Source organism: Cheilinus undulatus, linkage group 7, assembly GCF_018320785.1.
Source record: "Cheilinus undulatus linkage group 7, ASM1832078v1, whole genome shotgun sequence".
In the NCBI taxonomy this organism is placed as follows: domain Eukaryota; kingdom Metazoa; phylum Chordata; class Actinopteri; order Labriformes; family Labridae; genus Cheilinus; species Cheilinus undulatus.
The window spans coordinates 7470192-7492933 of record NC_054871.1 but is presented as its reverse complement, the minus strand read 5'-3'; positions in this window follow the sequence as shown (position 1 = coordinate 7492933).

The following is a 22742-nucleotide window of genomic DNA, read 5'->3' as shown; positions in this document are numbered from 1 at the left end:
GTTTAATATAATATACAATCTCATATAATATTTTGATCTTTAAGATTCATAATTCTACATTTTTAATTCGTATTTTGACCTTTTTGACCAATTATTTTATATTTTATATCATATTTTCAACTCCAAACATTGACTTCATAATCCCATAGTTTAGCCTTTTAGACTCACAATTTAAAATTTGAATCATAGTTTGATTTTAAATTTCATGATTATAAATTTTATTTAATATTTTGACCTTTTAAACTCATGATTTTGGCTTTCTTTCTAATGTATTTGCCTTTAAAAAACATTTTTCATTTTCATGTGTTGACCTTTTTGAACTACTAAATTTACTTTTCTCAGATTGTGAGCTTTTAAACTAATCATTTTAACTTTTAAAATGTCAAAATCATTTATCATCAGCATTAAGTTTTTTATTTTGACAGTTTATGGTTAAAAAGGTGACCCTGTTAGGCCCTCGGGTTAGTCCTGAATCCAGAATCCTGCAGTGATTGAGTTTGACACCCCTGATATAGACCACATTTTACACCCCTAATCACATATGATTCCTCCATATTTCAACTTTAAGTGTGAATTGCTAGAAAATCCTACACAAACAAAACCTATCATGGCATTCAGCACTACTCTTCACCTTTAAAATGTGGAAGTTTCATCAGCCTATCGTGGTTAGTTATGATTTTAGGGACATTTGTTTGGGACCTAAAGAAATGTAATACTTTATTTTTTTAAGTTCTGGAGGAAACAGGAAGCTTGAGATGCTCTAGGCCACTGATGGTTGGTCTGATGCTTAGATGTTACTTCCTGTGAATTGACTGATCTCTGCTGATTGGCTAGAAAAATCATTCTGGTTCTACTGTATCACAGAGAACACAATGGAAGTTGACCAAAGTGACCATACATGGCTCCTTGTCCCATGAAGGCTTTATTTCCATTACATGCCTTACTTCAGCTCAATTTGTGCCTCAAACATGCCTAAAAGTTCTGCACAGTACTTTATATTTTCACAGCTTGCACAGTTTTTCCAAACTTTTAGTTGATAATCTGCAAAGGCAGCTTCCTAAATGGTCTTCTAAGAGTCAAACTCCCATGTTCAGCTGCAGTTTCAGAATGCTCTGATTTCTGAAGCTCACACACTCATTGTCAGATTTCAGCACATGGCGAGCGTTTATTCCCTCTCTTGCCAGATCCTTCAGCTATGTGAGCCACACGAGCATCACAGATGCATCTGTCTCCATCTCCTCCACCATATGCAGCTCTCTGTCATACCAGGACGTGCTGGATATGGAGAGAATGCCTGCTTTGGGTGGTGGGGAGTGAAATGCCCAATACTAGTCACTCCGACAAGCAGCTGGTTCCTCTCAGAGCTCTGGTATCCTATAATGTCACAGCCTGAAATCTTGAGTGTCCCCTCTGGGGATCAATGAAAGATTATCTTAGCTAGTAGAGCCTTTTCTGAGGTACTTGTATCTCACTACTCTAGACGCTCATGATTGAAACTGTGTTTCTGCAGAGTGAGCGTTTTAGATATATATTACTTGTGCAATTTGGCTAATTCTACATCTTCATTTGGAATAGCTGCCAAAATTAACACCCAACACACTCCCCTATTGAAGGTTACTCTACTATCTTTGCAGGTGGAAAAGTTATGTAATGCTTTACCTTTTTTCGGAAGACTAATTACTATTTTGTGCTTCACAGTGCTGCACTGTCACATCAGACTGAGGTTTCCAAAATGCAGAGTGAGTCAGAGTGAACAGCTTTGAAGTTTTGGGGCTTTGAAGGACTTTTGATATTTTTGTCTGCATCTTTTTTAATTAAATCTCTTCTTATCCAACTGTCTTAAAGATTCAAACAGAACTTTTGTCTGATTTTTAAACCTATTTTAAATTATTTTTGTTTGCATCATTTTTAACTCCGATATCATTTATGAAAAAAATATCTGCTGGGGTTGGTCTTTACTTCTGAGAGACTCTGCCTCTCTTAAATGATCTTTTTATACCCAATAATGTTACTAACCTGTTGTCAAGCAACCTAATTAGTTGCAAAATGCTCATCCAACTGTTTTTCATCAGTATCACTTACTCTTCCAGCCTTCTGTCGCTCCGTCCCTACTTTGTTGCTGCCATCGAATTCAAAATGGCCTAATATTTGTAATGAAATAGTAAAATGTCTCAGTGCAACATCTGATATTTGTTTCTTTTGTGAGAATATATGGTTTTATTGGGTTTGCAAATCATTACTTGTTTTTTAGTTTACATTTTACACAGTGACCCAACTTTTTTGGGAATTAGAGTTGCATTTTGGCAGTGAAAGCTTTAATCTACAGACTGAATGTGCAGATATGATTGCACTGAGTGATCTATTGTATTTGCTACTTTACTTTTAGATTTTATAATCGTAATAAAAAGAAAAAACCTGATTGGATTTTTATACGATGCCTTTCAAGAGACCAAAAGGAGGCTTTTCATGAGTGCAGAACAAGTCACAAAAAAAGGCCCAAACAAAGCAAATAAAGAAGATGACATAAGGAATGAACCCAATGTTTACAGAGGACAAAAGAATTTCATCAAATTCACAGTCTGAGTGGAACAGGTGAATCATCAGCTGTTATTCTGAAAATGTTCAAGGTTGTAGCATTGAGATTTCTAAATTTCCCCTGTGCATATTCTCCTTTTCTGCTTCTGATGTACGTATTTAAGCAGCACCAGGAAACGTAAGAGAAAAAGGTAGTGCTTTTAAAAAAGATCCATTGTGATTGAAAGTACAGTGGAAATTATGTGAAAACTCTGCAAAAAAAAGTATAGCATTTGACTCTTTTTGTGGTAAATGTTCTTATCATAGCACACGGCCAATTTTAGCAATAAAGACGAAAATGAAATAGAAATTCATCCCCAAAGGAAACACGAAGACGTGAAGGGAAACATTTGTAATAACTTTGACAATTTTCCACATTTGACTTCCAGTCTCAATAGCAGATGTGTTAAGAGCTTTTCTTAAAATGGAAAAATTAGAGTTCACTTAGTCACGGAGAGGTGAATCTTAGGGCAGCGTGTGTGTTTTCCACCCGAAGAGCAGATTAAACTCCCTCCTGTCAATATAAAAAGGCTCATCCCAGGGTTTTGAAGAAATTGGCACATCAGTCTGCAGGATTTCATCACGGCAGTGAGGAGGAAATAAGGTTACAGCCTCCACATTGTCCTCACCCAGCAGTGGATTTTAAACTGCATCATTATATTATTATACTGATTAAACTGCATGTTTGTATAAAGATCTGCTGAATAGTCAGGTGTAGGTGTCTGAGAAATCTACAAGTGTGTGTTTATTAGGATTTGACTTCAACAGTTTAAAATATTTCAAATAAGTTCTTGAAATGGTCAGTAAGATTATGTCCCTTTTCATGTCAGGCAGCAGAGATTCAAAAAAAAGAATAACATTTAGCACTGATACACAAAGGGCTTTTTGTGCCAGCCACCATCACTGTGTTACATTGGTATGACATGAATCATGTCATTCAAGACTTGTGGCCACGTGCTCGAGTCACACTGCATGGAAGATTTAACCAAAATCACTTTGAATAAGGGAACTTTGACTTTTAGTTCAACATGAGGTCAAACTAAAAGGCTTTCATGGTTGGCAGCCATCCCATGAGGTGTTAGGTTGGTTTCACTTTAAGGACCTGGGTCTGAATCTGAGTACACTCAACTGGACCAAAGTCAGTTCTAAGCATCTCCTGCAATCCAGGAACAGCTGTACCTGCAGAAAGGGCCTAAATCACTCTCTGAACTGCACAGTAGACGCAGAAGTAGGAGGAGGGTTGTTATTGGTGTCTAAATATAATCATCATAGTAGACTGCAGTACTCACTCCATTTCCCACCATTAACAAATGTTACTGTAACCATGTCACCTTTGCGTTTGTCCCTTCCTGTTTCTTCTGGTGCATTCAAATTAACCTCAGAAATTCTGAGATGCCAGTTGGATATGTAATCCTGCATAACCCCTGAGGTTGGAATTCCAACTCAGGAAACTGAATGAACGTCAGCTCCCCAGGTTACCAACTCAAAGTAACTGGAATGCGGTTAACTCAGATGTGATGTTACTCTCAGCTCTGAAATCCAACTTCTGAGATTGATGAACACAGTCTTCTTGGGGTATGTGCATATTACCACCGAATATATCAGAATATGTAAGCAAGCTGTGCTTGTGGACCAGTACATAAGAGGAGAGGAGATAGGAGGACTTGTGCTAGGGCATGCATGAAAGAACCGTGCCTAATGGTAACCTGACACAAAAGATAGACTACAACATAAATCCACTGCCTTGTATATATTTCTCAGCAATCTGGGCATTCCCCCATCATTCTGTGTTTAGGAAGGGCAGAACCTTTCAAAATATTCTCAGGGGTTATTGGATGTATGTTCTGTCTGTCACATTCGTTCTGAGCCAATCACACCACTGGTGGTAGCCATTGTTTCCTAGCTTGCAGTACAACTAAACCATACCTGAATTTACTACAAACTCATATCAAGACCCATCATGAGAAGAGCTACATATCTTTCTGCAGAAAGAAGCTTTCCCTGCAATCCTTTGAACACCTCGTGGCACTCTGGTGCCGGCATTTTTTCTCTGGCTTTTCAAAACAAATACGTATTTACACCTTATAACCTCAGACAAACTGAGACAATAATTCAAACTATTGTCATATCCGACACTTAAACATCACTTGTGACATTATTTAAACCCCTAAGACCAGAAAAGTCTAACCCAGTACTGTTCCTCTGTGATGATTTCAAAATGCTTTATCTACAGAGGAGAATCCATCTCCTTTCATGGTTTCATGTACAATTCTGGGGTTTTCCATTGCAAAAGATAACTTTTCTTTTTCAATGGGGAGGTAGTAACTCTTTGACCCACTGACCTCCTGATGACTTGTGGACCCAGGAGTTCATGCATTGTGTTGTATTTTGAAGTTGACTGGGTACTTTGCACATTTTTCAGGTTTTTTTGGACTGATCTACCCCATGTGGATTGATACAGTTTGGCAGCGGCCAGCCTGAAAATAGACCTGCCGTGTATCTCAAACAAAAAAAGCACAGGAAGGTGCTTCTGAGCAGTGCCAGAGCCATACCAGAGCACGGGGAGTGGAACTGAGAGGATGCGATTTGCTTTGCAGTGCAATTTGCAGGCGGATCGCAACCCTGCATCACATGTTGAAATTGGAGGTAAGTACAGGTGAGTGCTAGTAAGTTAACTTGTCGTGTACTGTGCTGTAATTTTTGTCAAAGGCAGTCATGTCTTACTAAAGTTAATATATTTGAAGGTGGAATTATGAGAAGTTTCTAGTGTAACCTACAGAGACAGCAGAGTGTTTATTAGTGTATTAGGATTATTAGTTTGAGGGGACTGAGTGTTTGTCCTTTCTGATAGATGATGAGCTGTTGTGGAACTGGAGCTGTTGTACTGAATTAAAGCAAACTGCTGATCCGTTTGTAAACTGAACTATTAAGCTTGATAAGGATGGATTCATTGCTGTGCACATGCTCTGGATTGGAGCTGCAGCCAATAAGCTGGTAACTGAGCGAAGGATTGAGCCCGTCTTTGTCTCCAAACCTCCTGGAAAGCCTCCGAGTTTTTGTGGCTACAGCGGGTCTAAGAATGAGCATCTCCTCCTGCTGAATGAACTGTGTGGACATCATTGTTTCTGTGATGAGAACTGGGAACACAGACGTATTATTCTGAGCCCAGATCCTGTTACACTAGAGGAGGATCACATGCTTGGCAGGATGACCATTATGAAAAGGCTCTGGTCATCTGCGAGCAGCAAGCCCCTAGCAACAGCATTTCCCAGGAGAGGAAGCTGGCAGGGAGGAGGAACATAATCAAGTCGCTGTGTCCTGATTGCTAAGAGTCGTTACATGATGGAGAGTCTCCGGCAGCACCTGTTGTTTGCTGCTTTTGTTGATGTACAGGTCCCAGGCTCCTTTGATTTGCATGGAACAATCTGTGTCAGATGGGTTTTTCTACAGCTGTTTATTGGCTGTGTATTCAGATTTCTCTGCAGATTTGTACAGAAAAAGGGTGACTTGATACTTCTAATTAGAAATAACATTCAGCTGTAATTTTGGCAATGAAATTTAAATTGCTGTTTGTATAAACGATGCCTTGATTTTTTTCTTCTGAACCACTGACAAATGGTGATTTAAAATTGTGTGTAATTATGAAACCTTTAGATTTCAAATATCCAAAAACAGTGCGCGGCAATATAAAAAGTATTTTTTTTTCTTCATTCTGCATTATAAAGACAACAGCATTTGGCCTTGACTGCAGCAGAAATGACTACTCTCCTGTATGTAGAGATAGATGCTTTACCAGAAGCCTGTCACCATGATGATGCAAATAGCCCTTTTGTTTGAGACAAAGCATGTTTGGACATAGAATGGATGAATCACTACACCAGTCCTATGGTTGATTTATGATTTATCATGCCAATGGTGCCACCAGGATGACAATCCAATGTATGCACATTTACCATTCTAATGCGTAAATGACACATATGACACCTGTTCCCACGTACTTACACATTACACGGCACACGCTCACAAGAAAGGGAGAGAGTAACAGCAGCAAAGCTAAGACAAACCACTGACGCTTAAAACAACAGACAGCTTTTTATAAGTATTGCTTATATAAAGTATTGCCATGTCATGTTAAAAACAAACCAGGCAAGGTGAGTGTCATTTAAAAAAAAAATCAGGAATTTCCTGTTTTATCCCACAAACAGTTTGGCATCAGAATCCATTTATCCATTTTTACCCTGCTTTTCCTATTTAGTGCTGTGGGGGGCTGGAGCCTAGCTCTCAATGGGCGAGAGGCGGGGGTACACCCTGGACTTATAGACAACCAGGCACGCTTACACTCACACATACGGCCAATTTAGAGTCACCAGTTAACCTTACGAGCATGTCTTTTGTGGTAGAAGGAAACCGGAGTACCCATATAGAACCCACAGGGAGAACATGCAAACTCTGCATACAAAGGCCCTGACTGAGAAGTGAACCAGGAACCTTCTTAATAATAATAATAATAATAATAATAATAATAGCTTGGACTAGCGCCTTTCATGAGACCCAAGGTGGCTTTACAGAAGAGTGGAAAACAAGACAACACAAAAGGCAAACACTAAGTTGAGTGTATGTAGGGGGCAGGTTAGGGGAGACTGTAAGCTGTGGTGAACAGGTGGTGGTTGTGGAGTTTTTAAACATGTCCAAGGATGGAGCATTTCGGATGTTTTCAGGACGGGAGTTTCAGAGGAGAGTTCTTGCAGTGAGGTATCAGCACATACCACTCTAGGCACCAGGAATGTGTCATAAGTATGACCTCTGACCTGTTACCACTACAAGCTACATTGCACAACCTGCCTTCAAATGTTTTTGTGTTTTTGAGTGGATGAAGCCAAAAACTGCAACTCAGGAACAGATAAAGGAGATAATTAGAGAGAATTAAACCATTAAACACATGTGCTGTTAACACAGGTTTATATATATACAGTATATCAGTAGAGTATCAGTAATAAAGTGTACTCACAGTGCCTACAGGATAACAGCTGGTGGCACCACTTTATCATGCTGTAGCTGATACAGCTGAACTGGGGTTGCAAGTCTATTGTTGCCTGCTTACTGTGACAGCAGTACAGATAGTTATATATAAACATTTAACAGCGGCTTATAGAAGAACCCTAATTAGATGATCCTTACTTATTTTTTCAATCTATATTTGAGGGCCTTTTTGCCCTTTATCCATCCTTTCAACTTGTGTATGTATGGAAGAAGATAAGGGCCAGTGATAAAGGAAAAAATAATTGATTGGTGACCGAATAGGCCAATTGTGAGAGTGAATGTCGAGAAGGTACGAACAGTCGAATTCGCTACGAAATCACATTTAGCCTTTCAAATGTTCATTTGCATGTTTACTAACCCATTAAAAAGCCATTTTAAAAATGTAATTTCAAACTTTATTCATCCAATTTCTCAATGTATTTCAAACTCCTGACAAAATATGACAATCTCACAATATCATAGTGCAACTATATTATAGCAGGCTTATGAAGAAATGACTCCTCATGGTCTATTAGCTAGTCAGCAGCTTGTAGAAATTATATGTAAAATTATATTAATGTACTTGCAGCACATTCCAGATGGAAATATTATGGAGGGAATGCATTTACAGGCATGGTGGATTCCAATAGACATGAATCCACTTCCAATGGACTGGCCTACCAAACTATACATAACTGGAAATGAGGTGTTTTATTCTGAAATGACGGGACAGTGGATAGGGAATCAGTGTATCTGAAATTGGTCATATCGTCATAGCTTTTTCTGTACTATATGACCCTGTTCAGCACTCATCCCGTGGCACTTGAAATATAGATGTAGGAAAAATATGTAGATATTGAACTGTGCAAATATATTGCCATGTATTTTAATATAAATAAATGATTTCAGCGCATAGTACAAAGTATGGAAGCAAAACTCCACGCTCTAACTCTGGATGGTGAATACTAGGCTTGACACGACCTTATTTCAGGTAAAAACAACATAAAATGAATAATAAATCTAAAAATAAGATAGTAAATTCTTTCAGTAATCCACCTCTCTGTGACACAGTAATACTTCCACTATGCAGTAAGACTCTACATCAGATGTAATAAAGCTCAGCATCTGATGGAGCGTGAGTGATCATAAAAGTGTGATGGGTTTTAGGTCATTGCTTCCTGATTACCCCGGCACAGAGTTGTCACTTTTAAGAACTGCAAAGTTACCCATCGTGTGGCTCTTTGCCGTTAAATTTATGGTGATGTATGCATAGAGCAGACTAATGGACATACAGTCGCAGTCTGGTTTAATGGGTCTCGGCTCGTGTGCTTGCCAAACAAAATGCCTGAGGTGTATAAAAAGGAAAAAAAAAGGGCAGAGAAGTGCATATTTGATCTGGTAAGCACTTGGAAACAGCCTAGAAGTTGCAGGGTTATTAATCACAGGAGTGTATTCTATGAGTGAGCAATCTTGCGTGGTGTAGCGAGGTGTGCTGTACATTTCATCCCTCTGGAAAGCAATTTATTGGACCAGTTTCATTGTGCAGAGGAGAAGTGGGGAATCTGACTCTGAACAACCAATTTTTCCTACATTTATTCTGTCATTGTAGCTATTTATGTACTGTATGTGGAGAATTGCTGGCAGATCAGAGGTACAAAGAACTGAATGTGAAGGTAAGTGCAGACATGTACTAGTTCTAAGCTGGAATAAGTCTACATGTTCAGTGTTTGTGCGGATGACATTTTTCTTTGTGCAAAGCAAAAATAGAGCCAAATAAGCAAAATAAAAGCCTTTTACAAACAAAACAAAACAAAACAAAAAACGCCTCGCCATCCCAATCTCCTAATTCACCCCTGCGATTGAATCGTACCATTGAGATGTCAGAGGAGTGAACTCGACTCCTTCTGTGTGGATGCTCTCTAAATTGATTTTTCCTTGTTGCTGAAACACAGAGCGTTTAAGGACGACAACAGAGGAAGCACACTTCCCTTTATCAGCCGATACAAACAAAGATACACAGAGGTGAGAGCAGAGCTGGTGTTTTTGTTCACCACTGTGTTCTAACAAAGCTGGAGCGCAAAGGCCTGAGGGGCTGTGGTTTGTGGATTTGAGAACTAATGTCTCATAAGCACTGCAAATGGATGGTCCGTTAAATAATGTTTCTCATAAACAACTACAGCTTCTACTTCTACATGATAAATTCTACACATTAAGTAAACTCCTAACCCATTTAGTTGAACGCCACAACCACAGGTGGAAGTTCACTCATTTTTTCCTTTCACTTGCATGGGTGCAGTCTCAATCACAGCACTCAATGGTTTCTACGGAAGTGGAGTTTGCCATATTGGTAATACTGATAGTGTGGGGCAGCCTTGCACCAGACATAGAGCTAAAGCTGAGGCACGCCTTGATCCTCCTGACAAACAGCTGTAACACTTCTTTTCATCAGTCATGAAATCAAAAAAGAAGAGTTATGAAAACATCAATTCCTTCTACTGTGCTCAAAACAGGAAATGAACTTGGGCCAATAGGGTTTATTTTGCAGCCTGCCTAAAGTGGACACGTATGAAACTGCAGCTTTTCGCACTTCTGTATTGGCTTCATTTTAAACCCTAGAGTTTGCTAACATGACCCGCCAGATGGATGTGTTAAACAAGCCTCTCATATACGGTGTTTGGTAAAGGGCAGAGCCTTTGAAAGAAAACTCAGAGGGTGACTGGATGAATGTTATGTCTGTCACATCTTTACAGGCCAATCAGAGCAACAAAACACATAATGTAGCTGCTACCGAGGAGTAAACTCCATAGAGACCCGCATAACACGAACCATAGCGACTGTAGACATGTCAGGACATGACTCTTTTGGTTTTGAAAAGAAAACAACTCAATGCTTTTCTTTGTTCTTTTAAAGAAGAAATGTCAAGTTCTGATAAAACTGGTGCTTTAGCAGCATCCACACTGTCTTCTGCCATAGTTGCACCGGCCTCTTGTTGCTGCTTGCTTACATCACGACTCCGCCGCACCCGAAAGTACTGCCCCTTGATGGTTGGTCCTGTCACTTTCTAACCAGGCCCAAACTGTTGAGATGGGAGCTTTGCAAGATGGATTTGCCAGTGAGAAATACAGAAACGGGCGTATCCATCTGCTTTGTGAGGTTACTTAAGTAATAATTGAAAAAAGATCCAGAACTACATGCACTGTTTCTGTTTCTCTCCTTCTTGACTTCATGTAGCTGCGTGCCAGCAGAAGGTAAACTAAGTTATCTGTTATATTTCCATGGTTGATATCCACATAATAAATGAGCAAACTTTGGTGTTTAAAATTAAGTTTCAAGAGAGAGAGGAGGGGTTGGGCAGGGGTGACCAAGTGAGGAGGAAGCAGTGGGCACTGTTCTGAATCATCATTCACCCATTTAAATGATTTGGAATGATGCAAAATTTTGCATAAAATCAAACCTGTTCCGAAGATAAAATATGATGAAAATTTTGGCCTCAGTGTGCAAGCGTGTTAATTTCGTCAATTAAAACTATGACTAAAAATTTTCATTGACAGTCTTCCTTCCATGACAAAAACTAGACTAAGATTAACAAAAATAGATCTGTGATGACTAAAACTGGCAAAAACTAAGTTTGGTTTTCATTAAGATGACTAAGTGTAACAGGGACAAAACACACCTCTGTGGTTCATTATTCATTGTTATAATTACAAAAAAATACTTGGCATTAAGCTGTTTGTTTTGTTTTCTTCTTTGTTGGTCATTCGTATATATTCTTTTTGGCCCCTCTCCTCTTTTATATGAATCCCTGTGGGAGAGGTGGGTGTACATTGTTTTATGTTTATATCCGTTTCCATCCTTGTGGTAAATGTCACATCTTGTACATATTTCTAGTTCTTACAGTGTCCTTACATATTTTACCTTCTGTTTACATGTTTATGTGCTTTAAATTTCTTGTTTAATTACTTATGTGGATGTTCATTTGCAGCGCTCGGCAAGTTGAGCTAGCTTGTGTGTGCATGGTATTAATGTGCATGTTATTTTAAGCTAATTTTACATACTGTATTTTTTATTTTGTGTAGGATCTGGAGCGGCCTGAGACACTTAAGGGCGTTTTTCTGTCTTGTTATCTATTGCCAGGTATGCACTGTTTATTTGTAAATATATATATTTTTTTCCATGTCACGCCCTTTTGTATGAATCGCTGTGGGAGAGGATCCAGAGTGGGCTGAGATATTTATAGAGTTTCTGTATTTTGTTATCTCTTGCCAGCCAATAAAGGTAGTCAAAGAGAGAGATCCTGAGTCGCAGTCCTCTTCCCATCATCACAAACACAACGCAGATATTTCCACCTGTTATACAAAACTAGACTAAAATGTAATGTAGTTTTCGTCAGACATTCAAAATTCGTGATATTTCTCCACTGTGGGTAAATCTGTCAAAAAACAGTACAGCTGTGGCTATTCTGTCTCTCAGCAGGGATCCCAGGTTTGACAGGGTGCAGAGAACTCACTACCATGATTTGGTACCAGATTTAGGCAAAAAAAAATAAATGCTTGGACTAAAAGTAAAGACTCAAATGTGAAGACTTTTTATGGACTAAAACTAAACTAAAATGTTTAGAGTTTTCGTCGACTAAAACTAGACAAACTAAAAAGGGTAAAAATGACTAAAATGTGACTAAAACTAAAATGCATTTCATTTAAAAACTAAGACTAAGACTAAAATTAAAAATAGCTGCCAAAATTAATGCTGGTGTGCAAACATGATTAGAACAATATGAGCTTGATTTTATTTTTTAAAGTATAAAAAATTCAGACGATAAAACGGACTCAGTGTGCCTTTAGCCTATTGGAATCAAGAAGGAAGTAGTGCAATAACTTCATGCCCTCTAATGAGGTCTAACACTACAATTTACACCCATACATGGGGAGGGGAGGGTGACACAGGGCTGGGGTGCAGTGCTACTTGGCCCTTTAAACTAAAATCTTCTAACCTTCCAAAGCAGATGGATGTGCCCGTTTCCTTGTTTTTTACTGGTGAATCCATCTTGCAAAGCTCCCGTCTGAACCATTTGGGCCCGGTTAGAAAGTGACAGGACCAATCAGCGACGAGGGGCAGTACTTTCAGGCGCAGCAGATTCGTGACGTAAACAAGCAGCAGCAAGAGCTGGTGCAGTTATGGAGGAAGAGATTAGCATAGATGCTGCTATAGCACCAGTTTTATCAGAACTTGATGACAATTCTTCGTTAAAAGAAGAACAAAGAACAGCAGTGAGTTGTTTTCTTTTCAAAAACGACAAAAGTCGAGTACTTGCATGTCTATAATCGCTTTGTTTTGCGTTATTCCTTGGTGGCTGCACACGCGCAGCTTGATAGCGGCTACATCACGTCTGTTGCTCTGATTGGCCCGTAGAGATGTGACAGACAGAACGTTCACCCAATCAAACTCGGAGCTGTTTTCAAAGCCTCTGCCTTTTATCAAATATCTCCTATTGAAGCTTTCCCAGATGCATGTGTGAAACAAATCTATCCGGCGTGTCAGGTTAAAAATCTTCAGAGGCAAACTCTAAATCAAGCAATATGTAAAATCTCCCAAAATGCCTTGCAAATCATCATCAGGATGGCAATTTACAAGTTACTACTACCTTAACCCATCACTTTTAGAAACTGACACTAAATTCATCTGTGATAACGTCTTAATATCTCCCAGAAGCAGTAAAGAAAGTCTACAAACCAGTCTGTTTAGTTTTGTTTTAACCAGACTCATCAATATATTTTAATCACCAAATGCAGTCTACTCATTCTCCATTTAATTTGGCTTTTTTTTTTTTTTTTTTGCAAAGATCTTAATTCCAGCAACAACAGAAGGGTTGGGTGGACAAACTAATAAGGAGAAAGCCAGTAAACATAATGGTTGAACAGTTTCTTAAATTTTCCTGAAAAGCTAATTAATTCCTGCACAAGAGATTGAAGAGGGTCAGTAATGTTGAGACAGGAATAAATTGTCTTCTAAAAATATTCAGTTACCCTCTTATAAACATATATATTTTATGACTGACTGCCTTTTGGTTTCGTTGACCCTCTACTCTCATTTCCTCGGTCATCCTCATTCAGGACGTCACGGACGGAGAAGTGAGTAATGAAAATCTGAAAATAGCAGCTTGTGTCACCGTAATGATGCTGTTATTTGTTTCATTTGTTTTCTCTGTGAGTAAAAAAACAAAAAAAAAATCTATTTCTGAAAGTCGCTGAGGCTTAAAAAACAATAACAGGGAGAAAATGACAAACAAAGGCCCAGACAAATGGCATCTTTTCTCAGAAACGTCACATCTGTGTGAGAATGTGCTCTAATGAGACAGAGTGAAAGAAACAAGATCAAGCCTGACTTGACGGAAACAACAAAGACAAGCACTGCATCAAATAAATGAAGTCTTTCTCAGTAAAAGAACTGCTACAGCATTATCTAGATGCTCTGACAGCTTCTTTGCTTCCTTTTTTTTCCTTGAAGGCATCATAACGATATTTGTGACTGTTTTCTCACTCAATCACAGACAAACAACCCAAACGTGAGACTTTTCTTACCTCCGGGCATCTAAACAGACTCCAGAGACTTCATCTTTCATCCTTTAAATGATGCATCACTTGGACAAAGATGTTGTCACTTCTGTGCTAAATACTTTGAGAGAAAATGACTGATGCTATTAGAATTCATACAACGGATAGTATGTTGCCCAAACACCCCATGGGAGGGTGCACTGTGAGTCGCAGCTGTTGCCATGTCACATTTGTGCGCTGTCGGCTCCTCTTGATGCCACTGCAGGCTACAGAGTGGTGTTTGCTCTGCAGACGTCAACCTCTTTGTGAGGCAGACAGGTGTGTCAGAGGACAGACAGGAAGGAAACCCGAGGATATGAAAGTTTACTTCTCTTTTTCTGCACTTATTTTTATTTATAAAACGCTGTATTCCAGCTTGTGCCTTTGCCAAACACTTGACATCATATTTGCTCCATTTGTTCACAGGTGAACAGACAAACAGTTGGAGTATTATACATTTGACTGTTCATGCTGTGAATTTAAAACAAGCCAAAAGTACAGCAACTTTTTTTGAGAAACATTTTAGAATTAAGGAAACAATTTGAAGGAATCATATGGGGGCATCAGCAGCAGCTTCAGACCTATAGAAGTCCAACTTTCTATTGATTCCAATGGTTGATGAAGGAGAAAAGTCTGAAATACGAAACCCCTGCATTGTCTACACCAGGGGTTCTCAACCTTTTCAGCCTGTGACCCCCAAAATAAAGGTGCCAGAGACCAGGGACCCTCACTGGACCTGAGGGTGGTTGAACAGCCATGCTCAATTAAGAACAGTCATGCAGACAAGGCCGTCTATAAAGGGGGATAAAGGGGAGAGCTTTCTGGGGCCCATGGAGGTCAACAAAATCATGGTCTATCGTGAAGTTCCATCTTTTATATTTAACCTGAAAAAATAACCATTCTTATCAATGGAATAAATCTCTTTTTTAAATCATTTGTGTAGTATATAGCCTTCTTAAAAATGAAAATCTATTTAAAAAAAAAAAAAAAGAATTAAAATGGGTTAAAAATTGAAAAAATGGTTAATAATGGCAAAAAAATGGTGGAAAATGTGGTGAAATTGGAACTTAAAAGTAGCAGAACTTGGTTAGCCAGGCCAAAACTGTTGAGACAGGAGCTTTGCAAGATGGATTGCCAGTGAGAAACATGGAAACGGGCGTATCCGTCTGCTTTGGGAGGTTGCTCAGGAATAGGGAAGTGGCCTAAGGTGCCACAGAGAGATGCACTGCCATGAATCTCGATACCAACATTGTGGGTTTGTTTTGAGCTTTGATGTGCATCAGATGGCGTTGGTGTGTTCTGAGCTTAAGGGTGTTATTGCTCATTCTTCACATATTGCTACCATCATTATTGATATTATAGCCATATCCTGCCAAATGGGAGATACGTTTATGGCCGTGATAGCCATAAATTTGGTCTTCTGTTTGTTGTTTTGTTGTTTCTCTTGTCCCTCTTTCTGCACCCACCCCCCTTTTCTATGCCTGCTTTTCCCCCATCCCCGCCCCTTTTCCAATCCCAGCAAGGCTCAGCAGATGGCTGTCAACATGAGTCTAGTTCTGCTCCAAGTTGCTGCCCGTTAACGGGAAGTTTTTCCATGCCACTGTAATGAGGTTGGCTACAACTAGTACTGAGCTCATGGTGATTACCACTGGTCTTTAAAAAACATATCAAAGATTGCAAGCCTGTCCCTCTTTGTAAAGAGTTTTGAGATAACTTGAGTCATGAAATGGCACTTTACAAATAAAGATTGGCTGATTTATTGATTGATGTACTGACTTTAGTAGTTTTGGGCTTGGTTTAGTTGTACTGCAAGCCTGTAAATGATGAAGAGAAGTAGTAGTTAAAACATTGGTGTGGATGCAGCTGTGGTGACACTTTCATCAGAACTAGACAATAATTCTCTATTTAAAGAAGAGCAGAGAACCACATGTGAAGCTTTTCTTGCTGGTCTATGGGCTGTTATCTATATGAACAGTAAGGGAAATAAACATCATGCCATGGATATGTGAAACAGGCTATCTTGCATGTCAAGCTCAAACCACCTCTTGGATATTCAATGATAAAATCCCAAATGTTCCTGAAGAGTTCAGAGCTGGAGAGAGGTCACATCAAACTCTGTAACTGGGAAGGCTGCATTATCTATAGTGAGAAAAACAGAGAAATTCCACAGTAAACTATGTTATCTCTCCACTGACATGGAAACCGGTCGATGCTGAATGAATCGCGGATCAGTGACTCTGTTTTCACTCGACTGGGCTTTCACAGAGGAGTACGACTTCACCCAGACAGATGCTTCCAGGTGGAAGTGGACCAGAGGGCAGCGCGGTGTTTCTGGAGCACTGCCACCCAGATCTCCGCCTGAATCGACCCTGCTGCACGGCATCCCTCAGACAGAGACGCCCCACGGAGCTGCTGGCCTGATCAATAATTAAGTCAAAATGCTGCAGCTGGCCTGTAGTCTGTGAAGGGTGAAGATTTATGCATGGTGAACAATCTGATTGGTCCCCATATGTCAGGAGAGATAAATTGATGCTAGAGAAGTAACTGTATTCCTCTTGAATGGTAATTGCTACACTTGGCTGCTTATCCACTCGCATCCCCTGCCGCTGGCACGTCTCCAAGGCCTTCTTTCAAGTGCTCCCTGGGAATCTCTTTTTGCTGTATCTAGGAAATTCAAAGACACCCTGTCTTGATAATTACTTTCTCTACTTTGATTGGAGAATTTTAGCTTTGTTCATATGGAATCCAAATGTCTAATCTAGTGACCACCTGGTGCAATCCAACAGTGCAACACCAGAGCCATGAATTCTACCTTTGCAAAGATAATGATCATCAATTAAGATTGGCACCATTAGAGAAATATAACTGGAATATGATGATGAATACTGAGAATGAAGCCTGCTGATGTGATAAAATGGAGCATTCATTTACAAAGCTAAAGAGGCAGAAATATTACCAAAACATTTTGTGAAATTGCACTCCAGTTTAACACCACAATTATCCCAGTGAAGAGAATCTGGTTAAATAAACAAATCTAACTCTCTGAAAAATATGACCAATGCAATCTTTATAAACGTGGGTTTTGCAGCAGATCAATATGACAAACTGTAGAATTCATTATGATAGTTATTAAAATGAAGTCGAACCTTATAAAATCACAGCGGCTCTCATTTATCAATCTGCTGAGGAAACCAGCACAGTTTTTGTTGTAGACATAGTCCTACGACAGGTCCCATTTGTGATTTATGTTACGTGCATATCTGGCCAATCACAGCGTATAAATTAAATCAAAAATCATTGCTGCATCTGTGATAGACACTGCCGTGAAAAAGTATGTCATTCACCCCCCCCCCCCTTTTTTTTTGCATATTTGTCTCACTTAAATCTTTCAGATCATCGAGCAAATTTTAATATTTAACAAAGATAACCCGAGTAAATACAAAATGCATTTTTCATTTCATTTATTAATGGAAAAAGCCATCCAAACTTACCTGACCCTAAATATAAAAGAAATTCCCCCCTTTTGTAAAAGATTGAATAAACTGTGATTAACTACATTTTTGGAAAGCTGCCAGCTCCTCCTGTGGGATTCTGAGATGTTCCAAGGCCAGATGAGATATACAATCCCTCCAGTAAGTTCTGAGTCTACCCCGGAGTTTTCTTCCAGATGGATGTGCCAAGAAAACTTCCACATGGGGGCGACCAGGAGGCATCCTGATCAGATGCCCGAGCCACCTCAGCTGGCTCCTGTTGACGCAAAGGGCCAGTGGCTCTACTTTGAGATCCTTCTGGATGTTTAAGCTCCTCACCCTATCTCTAAGACCGAGCGCAGCCACCCTCCAGAGGAATCTCATTTCAATCGCTTGAGCCTGCGATCTTATTCTTCCTGCCGTTACCCAGAGTCCATGGCAATAGGTGAGGGCTGGGACAAAGTTGTGCCCAGCTCCCTCTTCACCACGACAGAGCAGCACAACGTCTGCAATACTGCAGATAATGCACTGATGCGCTTATTGATCTCGTGATCCTTTCTACTCTTACTCATGAACAAGACCCTGTCTGGGGCAAAGACCCTATCCGCACCTGGAGGGAACAACCCACAGTTTTCTGGTAGAGAACGACTGATTGCCATCAGACATGCTGAAACATGAAATTCCTTAAATAGAGCCTGACAAAAGATCTCAAGAATCAACACATCATGGCGTCATCTAAAGAAGTACAGATGAGAAACAAAGTCCTTGACATCAGCTTTTGTTAGATCTAAGAAACATTTCTTTATTAAAACAAGCGAGGGCAACACTGAAAGCTTTTGTGACAGAAAACATGTGTTTGCTCTTCTCTTGCTCTGTTTCGGCTGTTTCGGGTTTGTTGGTTTTCCAGTGTATCCAGGGGCTGCTGCCCTGGTAGCTGTTAGCTTGGATGTAGCTGCAGGAAAGCAGCAGTTAATCAGAACTGGACTACATTTCTTTAAAAAAAAAAAAAAAGAAAAAAAAAAAAGTGCAGAGTCTTGTCTTGGCACAGAAGTTGTTTTTCCCAAGCGGCCTTTGTATCAATTTTACATGAAGCTCCGCCATGCATGATTTAAAGCAGCAGTGGCCTGCACAAGACAAGCGCATGCGCACTACGTCAATTGTTACTCTGATAGCCCGTCATGAATGTGACAGAGAGAATGTTCCTCCAATCACCTTCTGAAGATTTTCTGGAAAGTCCTGCCCTTCCCAAACACTCTCTATGGGAGCATTCCCAGATGATTGTGAAATATACAGTCGATCTGGCGTGTCAGGTTAGCTGTTTCCTGCCAACAGAGCTTTATGTTCTCAGCTTTAAGGTTCCTTCAGTTCTTAACCCACAGACATTAGGGACAGCACAACTACACACCATAAAATTTAATTTCAACAGGCATATAGTAGGTTTTAACCTAGTCTTGTTAGCCATAGTTTTAGTTGATGAAACAAAGGCTGAGTCCTATTTTCTCCTTAACCATCAATCTTAACCTTCAGTCTCAAAATGCGCATTCCCACAAGTGCGAGGGCTGTCCCACTTCTCCCGAGAGTTGAGCTGAGTTTGTCTCCCTTAATTTTGAGATGTTCCTTGAGCATCGAGGGTTATCACTCAAAGAAAGATGGCGGCAGATGCGCGGAAGAAACCGAGCTACAAAAGTAAATTTCTTTGTTAATAGAGATCTAGAAATTACGAAAACCACTCCAATATCTTACTGTAATGTTATTTTATGGAGTATTTGCCTTTTTGTAGCGTAACATTTACTTTTATTTTTACGCTCATAAGCCGGTAACCGTGCAATCACGGATAAGCCTACAAGTTACAACTGGTGTTTTGCGTTAGCTAATGGCCGTGGTATACAGTGACCTTTAGCTGGGTATGTCCGTGGTTGGTTGCCCTCTATAGTTTGAAATCGTAACTGCTATTAAAGGGTGTCCCATTTCTAAGTCACGAGATGCCCCCTACACTTGGTTTTGAGGGGCAAGTTAAGACTGAGGGTTGAGCTTGAGGGTAAGATTGAGGGTTAAGGGGAGGATTGGGATTCAGGCCAACACTACTTTTTGGTTTAAAAAAAGGTCATGCCTCATGACACTATTAATCAAAAATAAGGAATTAACATATGCTCATTACAAGTTCATTCCAGCTTATAGGAACCAGGAAAATGCACTGGCCTGAAAAGTCAAAAGTCACAGACTCCTACTGAGAAGGATTAAGTTAGGTAATTACTGCAGCAGGCTAATTACGGGACTTTATGAAATACTTAAATACAGCTTTGTCATTTGCTTAATTGTCTTGAGTAGAAAATAGCAGCATCGGCCTTCACCACTGAGCACTTTGAGACTCTGTTTACCATTTCAAACCCTGTCTTCCTTTGTGATCAATGACAGGAGACAAGATGATCGTTTGCTGTGCACAATTAAAGTGATAAAAAGAAACAGCTCTGAGTAAATAATCTTAACACTTTTCTGTTTGTCATCACAGCCTTCTGATTCATTCCAAGTGGGGATTAAAGGAGTTATTACGTCTGTCTGAGGTGCTAACGGAGTGTGACCATCCAAACATCGTCTGCACGATGATGACACCCCAAACTGCCATTTATGGATGGAAGAAATTTATATTCTGTCTCTTTCAGTTATGACTGACAGGGACGAATCAGAGTCCAGATCAAGCCTTTGTTTTCCTAAATGATGGACACTAATAGCCTGTTATTTACACCCCCATTTCCTCCTCACTTCCCATGATTCATGCATTAGATAAGCACTTAGGAAAAAACACCCTCCTGTGCTGAAATAGTAAAGTAACAGGCTTTGACGGACACATTGGACGGACGATTTTGGATGAATTAAGAGTGACTGCTGCCGTCTTCTGCGGCGCTGTCATTCCACTGAGATGACACTTTATTCCCGTTCCTATTCTCCTTCCATTTTCTTTCTCGCTCCACCAGGGTTCATTCGTACTCACCCCGGCTTTTATGCAGGCTCCTTCACCTTTCGCCTCAAACATGAATAAACAGTTGCACTCGAACCCCACTTAAGATTCTCAACCCGGGCTGCCACTTATTTTCCCGAGCACTGGATCAAATAAGGCCAAGGGCTGCTAGCAGGGAAAGGGCCACCCCTGTTTCAATGCCCAGCCTTGAAAACACAATAAAACAGTACTTCATCATTGTGCATGCTAGTATTAGCTCTGCTGACATGTCCCGGGAAAAAAAAAAAATCCCAGAACAAAGCACATAAAGAGCTGTTCTACCCTTGGTTTCAAGGTGAAGTGTCTGTGTTTGGTGAAAAACTCCTGCAGATTTTCACTCAGCCTCTGGAGGTGTTTATATTCAGTTCAACAGTAGCATCTCCTGTTGCTAAAAAGTGTAATAATTGTTCTCTGTTTCTTGGTAATTAGATTAGGAAATGTGCATGTAAGCTGCCTTATTACTGATGGTTACTAACCGACTATTTAATCAAACTCTGACTCTAATTCACATTTGATGAGTTCATATGAGTCGAATGCAAAAGCAAATTAAACGTGTTCATTTCTCTCTCCTGTCCCACATAATGTAATTCATAATGTAATTAGCTTCTTCTTATTAGGACAGCTGATATGTCATTATCTCCACACAGTATGGTGACTTACATGCGGCCTAATAATCTGGCACTGTTGTATGACTTCCTTTCTTTCTTTTAAACCATACTTAGTGGGTTATCTTACTCTGTTTTAATGTTTCATGAGGTCGACTTCAAAGAGAAGGGGTATCAGTCAAATGCAAGACATTGTGACATCTAAGGGCACCCTTATATTAACTTCTATGACTACAAGCCATTTATTCACAGCTCATGTTTTGAGGTGGGGCATTTTAACCACCAGCTTAGACTATAATATGTTGAATTTTCAAAGCCAGAGACATTTTAAGTGTCTTAATCGTAATCGGATGTCTTGAAATGATGGTTTTGAGTCATTATAATAGACAAGACTTGCATACTGTTGCCTTGAAAATGCTGGATGTAGCATGAAAGACTGCTCCATAATGAAGCAGGAACTGCTACAGGACGCTGTCAGTCTTACTGCATCTCAGTCAAGTTTTGTGCTGCTTAGCTGTGACAGGCCACAATTATTCTCCACCATCAGCTGAGAATGCAATCGCCCAAGCTCGCCCCATAATGCAGAACTCCATTACTCAAACCCCCATAATCTTGTGGCCCCACCAGGCAATTCCAGGTCAAGTAGAGCCCAGACTCACTGCTCAGCACACCCACGACAGACACAGAGCAGAGCTGGGGTAACGAGTGGAGCATTTCCAAACAAGACTTCAATAAGATTTTTTTTAAAAATGCTCAACTGGACATTTAAGCAAGGTTGCCTAACGTAAGTCACTTGGCTTTCAAACAAAAGATGGACAGATGACCTAGGGGCAAAGCTGGGAACAAGACGGATTATCAAAGTGACAAGGAGCCCCTTGCAGTTGCAGCTAAGTTACAGGAGACGGTCGCAGAGGACCCCAATCTGACATTTCTGAATCAGACAGCTCCAGTGACATGCTTGCTGACCTAATCAGGGAAAGCCATCGGGGAAACAAGGCTCCGTCACTGAAAATTGATTAGAAATCAACAAAACTTCAAACTTCCATTGACAGAGTATAAGCCACCTTGCCTAACAGTGAGAGTAACAGAGGCTGAGCAGGGCATAAGCGACACAGAGGACAACATAAATGGACTTCGCTGAGTAACAACACAACTACAGAAAGAAAGGACATACTTGGAAGCAAAGTCAGCAAATTGGAGAAGTGCAGCAGATGTAATGACACACATATCATGGGACTGCAGAAGACACAGAGGGCCGAGATCCTGTTGATTTCTGCACCGAATGGATCCCCGGCATCATGGGAGCGTAGCTCAGCACATCGATTGAAATTGAACCTTAAACTCGAAACCAAAAAAGTCTGAGGCCCCCTACTTGGTTTTGCTCGTCGATTCATTCCTGAACAGACCAAAAATTCTGTGACTTGCCAAAGCAAAAAGAAACATTACTTTCAGCACTGTCGAACATGATATGATGTAAAAGACCCCCGCC